The 10201-nt window shown below is 34.3% G+C and overlaps 1 long non-coding RNA gene across 4 annotated transcripts; it reads left to right on the top strand.

The window, feature by feature from the left end:
- Positions 1-5591: 5591 nt before the first annotated feature.
- LOC145045410 (uncharacterized) lies at positions 5592-8471 on the top strand. 4 transcript variants are annotated; one of them, XR_013681821.1, is made up of 8 exons: positions 5592-6064; positions 6311-6406; positions 6555-6671; positions 7083-7169; positions 7277-7344; positions 7641-7692; positions 7859-7930; positions 8324-8471. It is a non-coding gene; the product is annotated as an uncharacterized LOC145045410 (long non-coding RNA). The 4 variants fall into 4 exon arrangements; XR_013681825.1 differs by having other exon boundaries at positions 8298-8471; XR_013681820.1 differs by having other exon boundaries at positions 8021-8471.
- Positions 8472-10201: the final 1730 nt, after the last annotated feature.

Raw genomic sequence — 10201 nt, 5'->3', positions numbered from 1 at the left:
GTTGTACTACCGGAAGGTGAGATCCTTGTACTACCGCAAGGTGAAATCCTTGTAATACAGCAAGGTGAAATCCTTGTACTACATCAAGGTGAAATCCTTGTACTACCACAATATGTACTCCTTGTACTACCGCAAGGTGTAATCCTTGTACTACCGCAATGTGTGATTCTTGTAATAATAATAAGAGGTATAAGACTAAGTCATACAGTAGCAGCTACAGACTCATGGTAGCACAACTTTAGAAGAATTATACTTTGTTGATATACAAGTATGAATGTTAAATATAAGTTCCCCAAAGACTTATACTCTAAGTATAAGAATCTAGTAGGTATATTACTTGTATATTAAGTAGACCACTACACCTATCCTACTTACTCGTATAGAATTGAAATAAGATTTATACGTAGCAACTTTTTTTTGTATGGAATTACAAACACTTATATTAATAGTATATGAGACGTATAGGTAAACTACGTATTTGGTAAGTAAACTTTTATACCTATGATATATATACTAAACGTTGGAGAGTCAAAATGATACTTTCAAAACTATACTTTTGAACTTGGAAAATGTATTATTTTTATATGGAGTCAAAACCTGTGGACTCACCAAGTTTATGTTGATGTATTTTAAAATTGCATGTGTTTTCAGGAAGTTGATAACTATGATACGAGAAATGACGTTACACCGCCTGGTGTTTCCGCCGACGGCTGGGGTATGGCAGATTGGTATCAGATCTATTAATTATAGTGAACTAGTACTTTCTTAGGAAAGCACGACTATAGTTTAGGTCTTACTCTGTTAGGTTTAGGTATATCCCTTAGCCTACAATATAAAGTATTATTAATTATACTACTAAAGGACTACTTACGGGAGCGGTGAAAAGGATAGACATGTCGATTTGGGTTGCTGGATTTCAGAACGGCTATATGCTAAAATGATCCTGCCCTTTGTATTCCTGACTGGCCGGTGCCTTATCAGCTAGACCTGAAGTAACAAACAATACTTAAAGCGTGAATACAATTAAAAAAAAAGAATATAGAGTCATATATGAAGACTCAGACCCACGATGATAATACATCTAAATACCCGGATTGTTTTTTATCTCAAGGATTTAGATCAGATATTCCAACTAAAGTTCATATGTGCATAGATCTTATCACAACTAGGTGTAGGTGTACAGCTATATTTTATTATGATCAGATCATATGAACTATTTAAATTGGGAGTAATATTTGATAGACTAAACACTTGGTGATCTAAAATGTATAGGAACTAAACAAAATGCCTAGAAGAAGTAGCGTTCGTCTAAACCTTAACCAACGACCATAACCACAACAACAACAACAACCGCAACCACCGTCACCAGAAACAAACCCTCCAATAAGTTCAGCAGAACTTGAAGAAATCATAGCTCAGAGAATGGTTGTAGCTCTTGCTAATGTCGGAAGAGGGGGAGTTAGAAACGAAGGCAATGTAGGGACCGCCAGAATGTGTACCTACAAGGATTTTATGAATTGAAAACCTAAGAGCTTCCATGGAATGGAAGGGGTTGTTAACTTGACCCGGTGGATTGAAAAGGCAGAATCAGTATTTCAAATAAGCTTCCATCGGGACGAATGTAAGGTACGGTTTGCTGCGTGTACCTTCGCTGATGCAACACTTACATGGTGAAAAAGCCATGTAAATACAACGGGTATTGATGCTGCCAATTCCATGCAATGGTAAGAGCTGAAGAGGATGCTAGTAAAGGAGTATTATCCCAGGGAGGAAGAACATAAGTTGGAATAAGAATTGTGGACCCTAGCCATGAAGGGTTCAGAGATAAATGCTTCTACCGCTAGATTCAATGATCTTGCGGTGATTTGTTCAGCACTAGTAACCCCAAAGTATAAGAACATCGAGCGATATATCTGGGGTCTAGCATCACAAATCAAAGGAATGGTGATCACATCGAAGCCTACAACATACGACAGTGAAAAGCGTATAGCTCATCAGCTAACCAGAACAGAAATCCAAGTGGGATTTATAGCTGAGTCTCCCGAATCTGGAACGAACAAGCGCAAATTTAATGGGAAGAATCCCATACAATCATCTGAGGAGAGACAAGATGTGGCAACTAATTATGCAACCACAACAACAATACCCCTACAACCAAGGAAGTATGCTGGAAAACTCCAACTGTGCACTCAGTGCAACCGTCATCACCTAGGTAACTGTTCATGGTGCAGTCAATCTAACCATCTGCATGTAGTTGACTGTTATATTTGCATGAAGTGCAAAAAGAGGGGACACACAGCAAATTACTGCAGAAGCACAACACCTACAATAGAAAATCAAGGAACAAACACTAGAACATGCTATGATGGTGGAAGAGCATGTTTTGAGTGTGGTGAAATTGGACATATCAAGAAGGATTGTCCAAACTTAAGGAGTCAAGGAAGTTAGGTCGTGGCAGGGCATTCGTAACAAGAAGCAGGGAAGCTATCCAGGACCCTGCAGTGGAATCTAGTACAAGATAAATTTCGGGACGAAATTTTATCAACGGGGGAGAATGTAACACCCGTCAAAAGTAGGTCAATAACAATCACATGTGATTATATCAATCATGTAATGTGATTTTGTTAAAACTAGTAATGTAGTAAACATACTATGTATTTCATGATAATTCTAATATAAATATGAATTTTCATACATACTTTATCTTATAAATCAAAGTATACATCCATACGATTCGAAAAATATTGAGAACGTCTAAATCTGACTTCGTGTGAAGAAGTTATGATAAACTGAACACTATAAAATCTTTATAAAAATTGGAATTAAAAATAGGCTAAGAATTAGCTATTTTAATCTATTATAGAGTTGTAGTACTCGGAATTACCTACGCGTGGATATAAAGAACGTGAAAAATGGAGTTCGTATGCAAAAGTTATGGCCTTCTGAAGATTTCACTGTTAGGAACCCTAATTTGACTAAACTCACGACATGCGCACAGAAACTCACGATGTGAGGAGTCAAACCGCCATATTTCGGATCTAGAAGGTGTGACGAGGCTGCAATGGGATAAGATCCAAACTCACGACGTGAACATTGATATTTCACGATGCGAGGAGTCATTTTGCCACCTTCGGAAGCTAGAAGACGGATGGCAAGTCTACGAAGAGATAAGATCCAAACTCACGACGTGAACAATTAGTTTTTCACGTTGTGAGGGCCAAAAATCTTACTATAAATAGCAAGATCGACCCCAACCATTCTTACACTTGAACTTCTTTCTCCTCTCTCATTTGCTGGAGCCCTCTTGCATCCCGAACCCCGACGACCTCGTACGATGACTGTTTCTGCTTAGATTACATAAAATCACGCTACTAAGGTGAGTTTCACGGCTCCACTTTCTAATATTTCGGGGGAAAACGCATGCTAAATATTGTATATACGTTATTATTATGTCTATATGATAGTATATATTAACATATATAGTTATAATAACCGGGATATAGTTTTTTCGTATTTGAAAATATACAACTATCGTAAATTTGTTAGCATGTTATTGTTATAGTAGTATAGTAATGTAGATCTTGAGTTATAGTTAGGATTCCATTTATATGATGTGTGTGATATAGTTCTTGAGTTATACTCGGAAGTTCTATATGTTAATTGATAAGTATGTTGTTATTATTGGTTTTATGTCAAGATAAAACCAGGTATGTTATATGTTGTTATTGGTTTTATGTCAAGATAAAACTTGGTTTTGATTCTAATTATAGTTGCCATACTACCGTAAGGTGAGATCCTTGTACTAGCGCAAGGTGTGATCCTTGTACTACCGCAAGGTGAAATCCTTGTACTACATCAAGGTAATGTACAAGTATGAATGTTAAGTATAAGTTCCCTAACTTATACTCTAACTATAATAATCTAGTAGGTATATTACTTGTATATTAAGTAGACCACTACACATATCCTACTTACTCGTATAGAATTGATATAAGATTTATACGTAGCAACTTTTGTTTGTATGGAATTACAAACACTTATATTCATAGTATATGAGACGTATAGGTAAACTACTTATTTGGTAAGTAAACTTTTATACCTAGGATATATATACTAAACGTTGGAGAGTCAAAATGATACTTTCAAAACTATACTTTTAAACTTGGAAAATGTATTATTTTTATGTGGAGTCAAAATATATGGACTCACCAACTTGATGTTGACGTATTTTAAAATTGCATGTGTTTTCAGGAAGTTGATAACTATGATACGAGAAATGACGCTACACCGCCCGGTGTTTCCGCCAACGGCCGAGGTGTGACATTTAAGATGTAGAAGATATGAATGTTTCAAGATTGGAAAATAATATCCCAAAGCTAGTAAGGAATCACCTAGGTAGGTTGTTGTTATACAGCCACTGCAGCATGCTAAAGTGCTTGCAACGACAAGGTGATAGGAATTGGTGATTAGGCAATGCAATTTGCACCATGGCGTGGTATGTGGCTACAGAAACACGGTGGCCAACGCAGGTTGATATGTGATAAAGGAACCGAGGGTTGATTTGGGGTTGACCACGACTAAATTAAGCACACCACAACGCAGTAAAGACATGACTGTGACAACGTTACGAGGTCAGAACACAAGTTATAACTTGTTAATAGCTCATTTCGATCATTTTCTTTGGGGAATCGATTGGGAGCATGAATATGGCGATTTTGAAGCCAAAACCATGACAAAAGAAGATAGAGAAGGTGGATCGCTACGATTATCATCCTCTCCAGATTAAGGTAAAGATTTTTCCATTTATTTAAGCTTTTATCTTTATTGGTGAATGTATTAGTTTGGTTAGAATTCTTTTTTGATCAACCTATAGTTGTAGTATAATGTGACTAAGAGTGTCTATAAGCTTTTAACAATCTTTGTAAGTGATTTCCAAAGTGAAATCAATCCAATGAGAGTTAGGGTTTGAAACCCTAACTAGTGAGGAATTATGATTGATGCATTAGATATTAGAATATAATGAATTATGGGATGCTTTATTCATTTATTGGAGTTGATTTAAAGGTAGAAAATAAGAAGATAGAATTACAATCCATTGCGAGATCATTTTCACATAGAGATGGATTAAGCTCTTAATAGTCTAAGACAAGTTTTAAGAAACTTGATATGTTGTATGAATAGGCCTTGAGCAAAGAAGATGGATCAAGATGCATCAATGGAAGAATTGAAGAAAATAGGTATTTAGTATTCACTAACTAACTAGGCACACTACAACAAAAAGCATCTATAAGGACGATACCTATAGGGATAACAAAAGTCGTTTCTATAGATCATCTATAGAGACGACATGTCGTCTCTATAGGGTTGACCAAAATTTTTAAGCCTGATAATCTATAGAGATGACATTTTGTTGCAATGGGTCACGCAGGTAGTTGGCGGGTTTGTGAAAAGAGATAGCTACGACTTGTCGTCCCGACAAGTTAAGCATGAATTTTGGCGGGATTCAGAAAACATATGGGGACGATAAGTCTTCCCAAAAAAATAAATTAGATGTAATTTATATTTTTTAATATGTTGTTTATTCGGAATATTGGAGGGGTGTCGTTTTGTTTAAGGGTGTAGGAGTGAGAGGTCGTCCCTATAGGGTTTCTACTCCCTGAACTCATGTCAAGAATACATTATCCTCTTCTCTCATTCAATAACAACTCCTTTTCACGTTTTCTTCTATCTCGATCGGCGATTGGTAGATGTCAAACACGAACACCAGGGCACATGTGGATCGCCTTCACCTCCAGCCTCCTCAGCAACAACCGCTATCATTGCCAACGTTGGTACCGCCTCGTTTCCCGCAACCTCCTTCGGTAGTTCATGATGAAAGTTCCCCCTTCACTCTTTTATGTACTTTGATCGAAGATTTGCTGCTTTTCTGGATACGATATCGACGGCTACTTTACAAGTCGAAATCCACATCACAACCACCTTCACCACCGGCGATGCTTCAATTCCCCTGTGACGACGTCTGCTTCTTCACTCTCCAACAACATCCAATTTCGAAATCATAGAGGTATGTCGTTGATCTGTTTATTTTAATGATGTTTGAGAATCTTCCTTCAATTTTTACTGTTTTAAAGCATGTAATAAAATCATTTAGCACATATTCCTCTCAATCGGTTTGTTTAGATGCAGTGTAATGCTTCCTTCATGGTTATTTCTTGAGTTGTGGTTATTTTTATTTTGTAAAAGTATCAATAGTATGAAATAGGGACATTAAGACTTAATGAGTTAGAGATTCCATTCCCATGTGATGCAGGCAATTGGAAACCATGTTGATCTAACAATTGGTGGTTCAAATGGTCATTTTAAGTTCAATTTCTTCAAGCAAATGATTTCCAGTAATCTTTTATATGTAAGTGGACTTTCTATTTTATAATTCAACAAAAGATCACTAGAAACCTGAATATTGCCATTTATCATGAAAATTTATAGTGGCAATTTTGAGTATCTGTTTTAAAGTTGATGAACTAACCATGTATTTGTATAATTCTATCAACAAGGATACCTTGGGGATTGAGAATTGCAGCTCGTCTTGGGTTATCATTTTCAAAGGATATTGAGAAAACAATTCATAAACATGCTGCAGAATCTTCAATCCGTCTTCTTCACAAAAATAGGTGATTACCTTTTGACCTTATATCCATCCCTTGCACATATTATTTGTCAAAATCGATCTTTTAAAAAAGTTATCATCTACAATATAGCAATTATATTCTTTCCTAAAAAGATATATATTTTTTAAGCTAGAAAAGAAACCTCAAAAACCACCAAAAGACAATTATACCAAACTTTTCCAATGAAAAAGAGCACAATAAGGACCAAATAGAACAAGAAATCTTTAAACATCCACCATCAAAACTGAGCTTCAATCAATTGAATACTTAATTCAAGTGATTAATGATTATTTAGGATTAAAATGAATATATTTGTAGAAACAAATCAACAATCAATGATAAGCAATAAGAAAATTAATTATTGAGATAAATGTAAAATTACCTAACTGTCCCTAGCTTTAATCTATGTTGCAGTGGTAGCTACAGATGATGAGAGGATTGCATATTGCTGTCATGGATTTGGAGCAGATGTCATAATGACATCTTAATCTTATCGAAATGGTAAGGTTAAATAGCATTGTTTGTTAAATATAGCATCATTATACTTTGAATAATCCATACAATTCTAATTATAATTTACATTGCTATTTCTTGCATCAAATTTACAGGAACTGAACGATGCAATGAGGCACTCCTATAATTGATGGAGATGAGCCCGATATAATTAGTTTTACAAGTAAGTTACAATCGCACACTTCTATTTGGTATGATGGAATGGAATGACAAAGGAATGGAATTGTAATTCTTCATTCCATTCCATGGTGGGAATGGAAATGGAATGCCTTTGCATTTTGTAGGCAACCCCTGATGTTGTATTTAGTACTGTAATTACATTTTTGAAAGCAGATGCATGTGATCCAAATCGGCTGAAATGTGTGGTGGATAATCATGGCTATGCAATATATTTTTCAAAGGGACTTATTACATTTATTTTTGGCACAAATTGTTTAACATGGGTTTCATGTGATACAGGTCACGGAAGGTCATTTCACAATTCCCTTATTTCCTTCATCTTGGAATACAGGTAAAGATTCAAGCTTTATGGTTTTTTTTTCAAAAAATTGTGTAATTAGTGATTGAAAATTTTGAATCATCATATTTCACTTTTTCATTGCATTTATTTGTCCCTTTTTCATCATCACAGTTTTATGCTCCTTTTTAAAAATAACATTTTAACCTCACTTGTGCAGCAAGGATTAAAAACTTTTAAAATGTCACAAAGATCAACACATCTTCCCCACAAACCCTTGTTACAGATATTGGTGAGTCATCATCTAAATATGAACATAATTTTCTGTTTTTAGACAATTAATAATTGAGTTGTTATTAGATTTAACACTTTTACATATTAGGTTGCTTTTCAATTTGAGAAAAAAGATGAAAGAGACAAGGACAAAGTGACACTTTTACAAAGATGATTGGTGGGGGTGGGGGTTGAAAATATGAAAGAAACAAGGGCAAAATGGTCATTTTGGAAAATGAGTAGTTCATAAAAAAGAAATAAACATGAAAGAGAAAAGGACAAACTGGTCAAATAGAAAAATGGATGAAAAGATAAAATAGAAAAAGGAAAAAATGGTCATTTTTCTGTACAAGTGTCACAGTGAAGTTGTTATGATAATGCTGCAGCAGTTACAATATTTTCCAAATTTCAGGAAGCTGCTCTCTGAAGAATTTGATGCAAAGTTTGGTAAATCTGAATTGGTATAGTTTTAAAACATGTAATGCTTGAGAATTTTCATTCAATTTGTACCATTTTAAAACATGTAATAAAATCATTTAGCATGAATTGTTGCAATTAAATTTATTGTTGTAGCTATTTTGTAAATATACTGCTTTAGCTATTTTGGAACTGTGAAAACTAGGAAAATAAACAGAAAAAAGAACAGGGTGTAAACCTTGGGCATACCTATAGAGACGACATGTCATCTCTATAGGTGAATGTATAGGGACGCCAAATCGTCTCTATAGGTGCATTACTACCATGATTTGTTCTTTCTATAGGTTGTGGTATGTCGTGTATAACTGTATCTATAGGGACGACATGTTGTCTTTATAGTTGCTTCTATAGAGACGACAAGTCCTCTCTATAGCTTCATCTATGGTAATTGGAAACATATAGCGAAGAATCCTTTAGAGACGATATGTCGTCTCTATAGGGAAGCTATTGCGACGATATTTTTAGCGACGATAAAAAACATCTATTGCGACGGGGATATAAGGTCGAACACTATAGGGACGACTTGTCGTCGCCACCATCTATAGGGACGACTTTAGTACCTTTAGGGACGACAAATGTCGTCCCTATAGGTCTCATTTCTTGTAGTGGCAAGTTATAGCTCTCACTCTCTATCACTTGGATAATATGTATATGCTTTATATTCTTGAGTGTCTCTCTCTCTCTCTCTCTATATATATATATATATATATATATATATATATATATATATATATATATATATATATATATACTAGTCGTTTACCAGCGGTAAGCGATGGGTGCAAATTTTTTTTTTTTAATAGTTTGTAAACGTGATTAGTTCTTTTAGGGTGATAGGAGTTATTTTTTTATGCTATTAGACTTGGTTTGGTTAATTAGAATATCAACATGAGGTGTAAAAAATATGATCGGTTCTTTTGGCATTTTTTGCATGAGTATTGTCATGCTCTCTTTATAATCTCTCTTTTTGTTTGATCATGTGGTTAACTTGATAAATTATTTTTTAGTTTATTCAAAAAATGATAATAAATCTATTATTTTCACACACACACACACATATATATATATATATATATATATATATATATATATATATATATATATATATATATATATATATATATATATATATATATATATATATATATATATATATATATATATATTCCGTTCTCTAGAACTTGACTTAAACGACACACTTAATTTATATAATCAAAATAAATTATATTTTAAAATTGAAAAAAATAATTATGTATACAAACCATTTAAGTTTAAAACATGGAGTTGATGTTATAATTTTAGTCAATTGTAAAAGTTGAGCTGTATATTAAAATTTCGCTAAATTAATATTGCATGTAGAGATAAAGTAATTAAGAGTTGTTAAAAAAATGAGGTAATATGTATACACTAAGGGAGTGTCACACCCCGAAAACCGAAGGCGGAAAACATTTCCGGGGTTGACTACCACGTTGAGTATCAAATCCAATGCACATAGTAAGTAAAGTAAAACAACCATTACATTACATAAGAAAGTTTTACAGTTGTTTCAAAAGTAAAGTTTGTACAGTTGTGATACATAGTATATATAAACAAAATGAAACGGATCTTCATGTACTCCGTCTTCGAGAAAAAGGGTCTTCGGGTACCTGTTCTAACGCTGACCTGAGAACACAAGCGATTTGAAAATCAGCATAAAGTTGGTGAGTTCATAAGGGGTTTTTGTTTGTGAAAATGTTTCGAGTTTCCTTTCTGGTTCTGAAATGTTATATGCACCAAGAAAATCCCATATTTTCTTAATAGTTGGTTATTGTTT

This window comes from Lactuca saligna, chromosome 1, assembly GCF_052625555.1.
Source record: "Lactuca saligna cultivar CGN05327 chromosome 1, ASM5262555v1, whole genome shotgun sequence".
NCBI classification, from domain to species: Eukaryota; Viridiplantae; Streptophyta; class Magnoliopsida; order Asterales; family Asteraceae; genus Lactuca; species Lactuca saligna.
The sequence above is the reverse complement of the archived record's forward strand: the minus strand, read 5'-3'. Positions and strand labels throughout refer to the sequence as shown.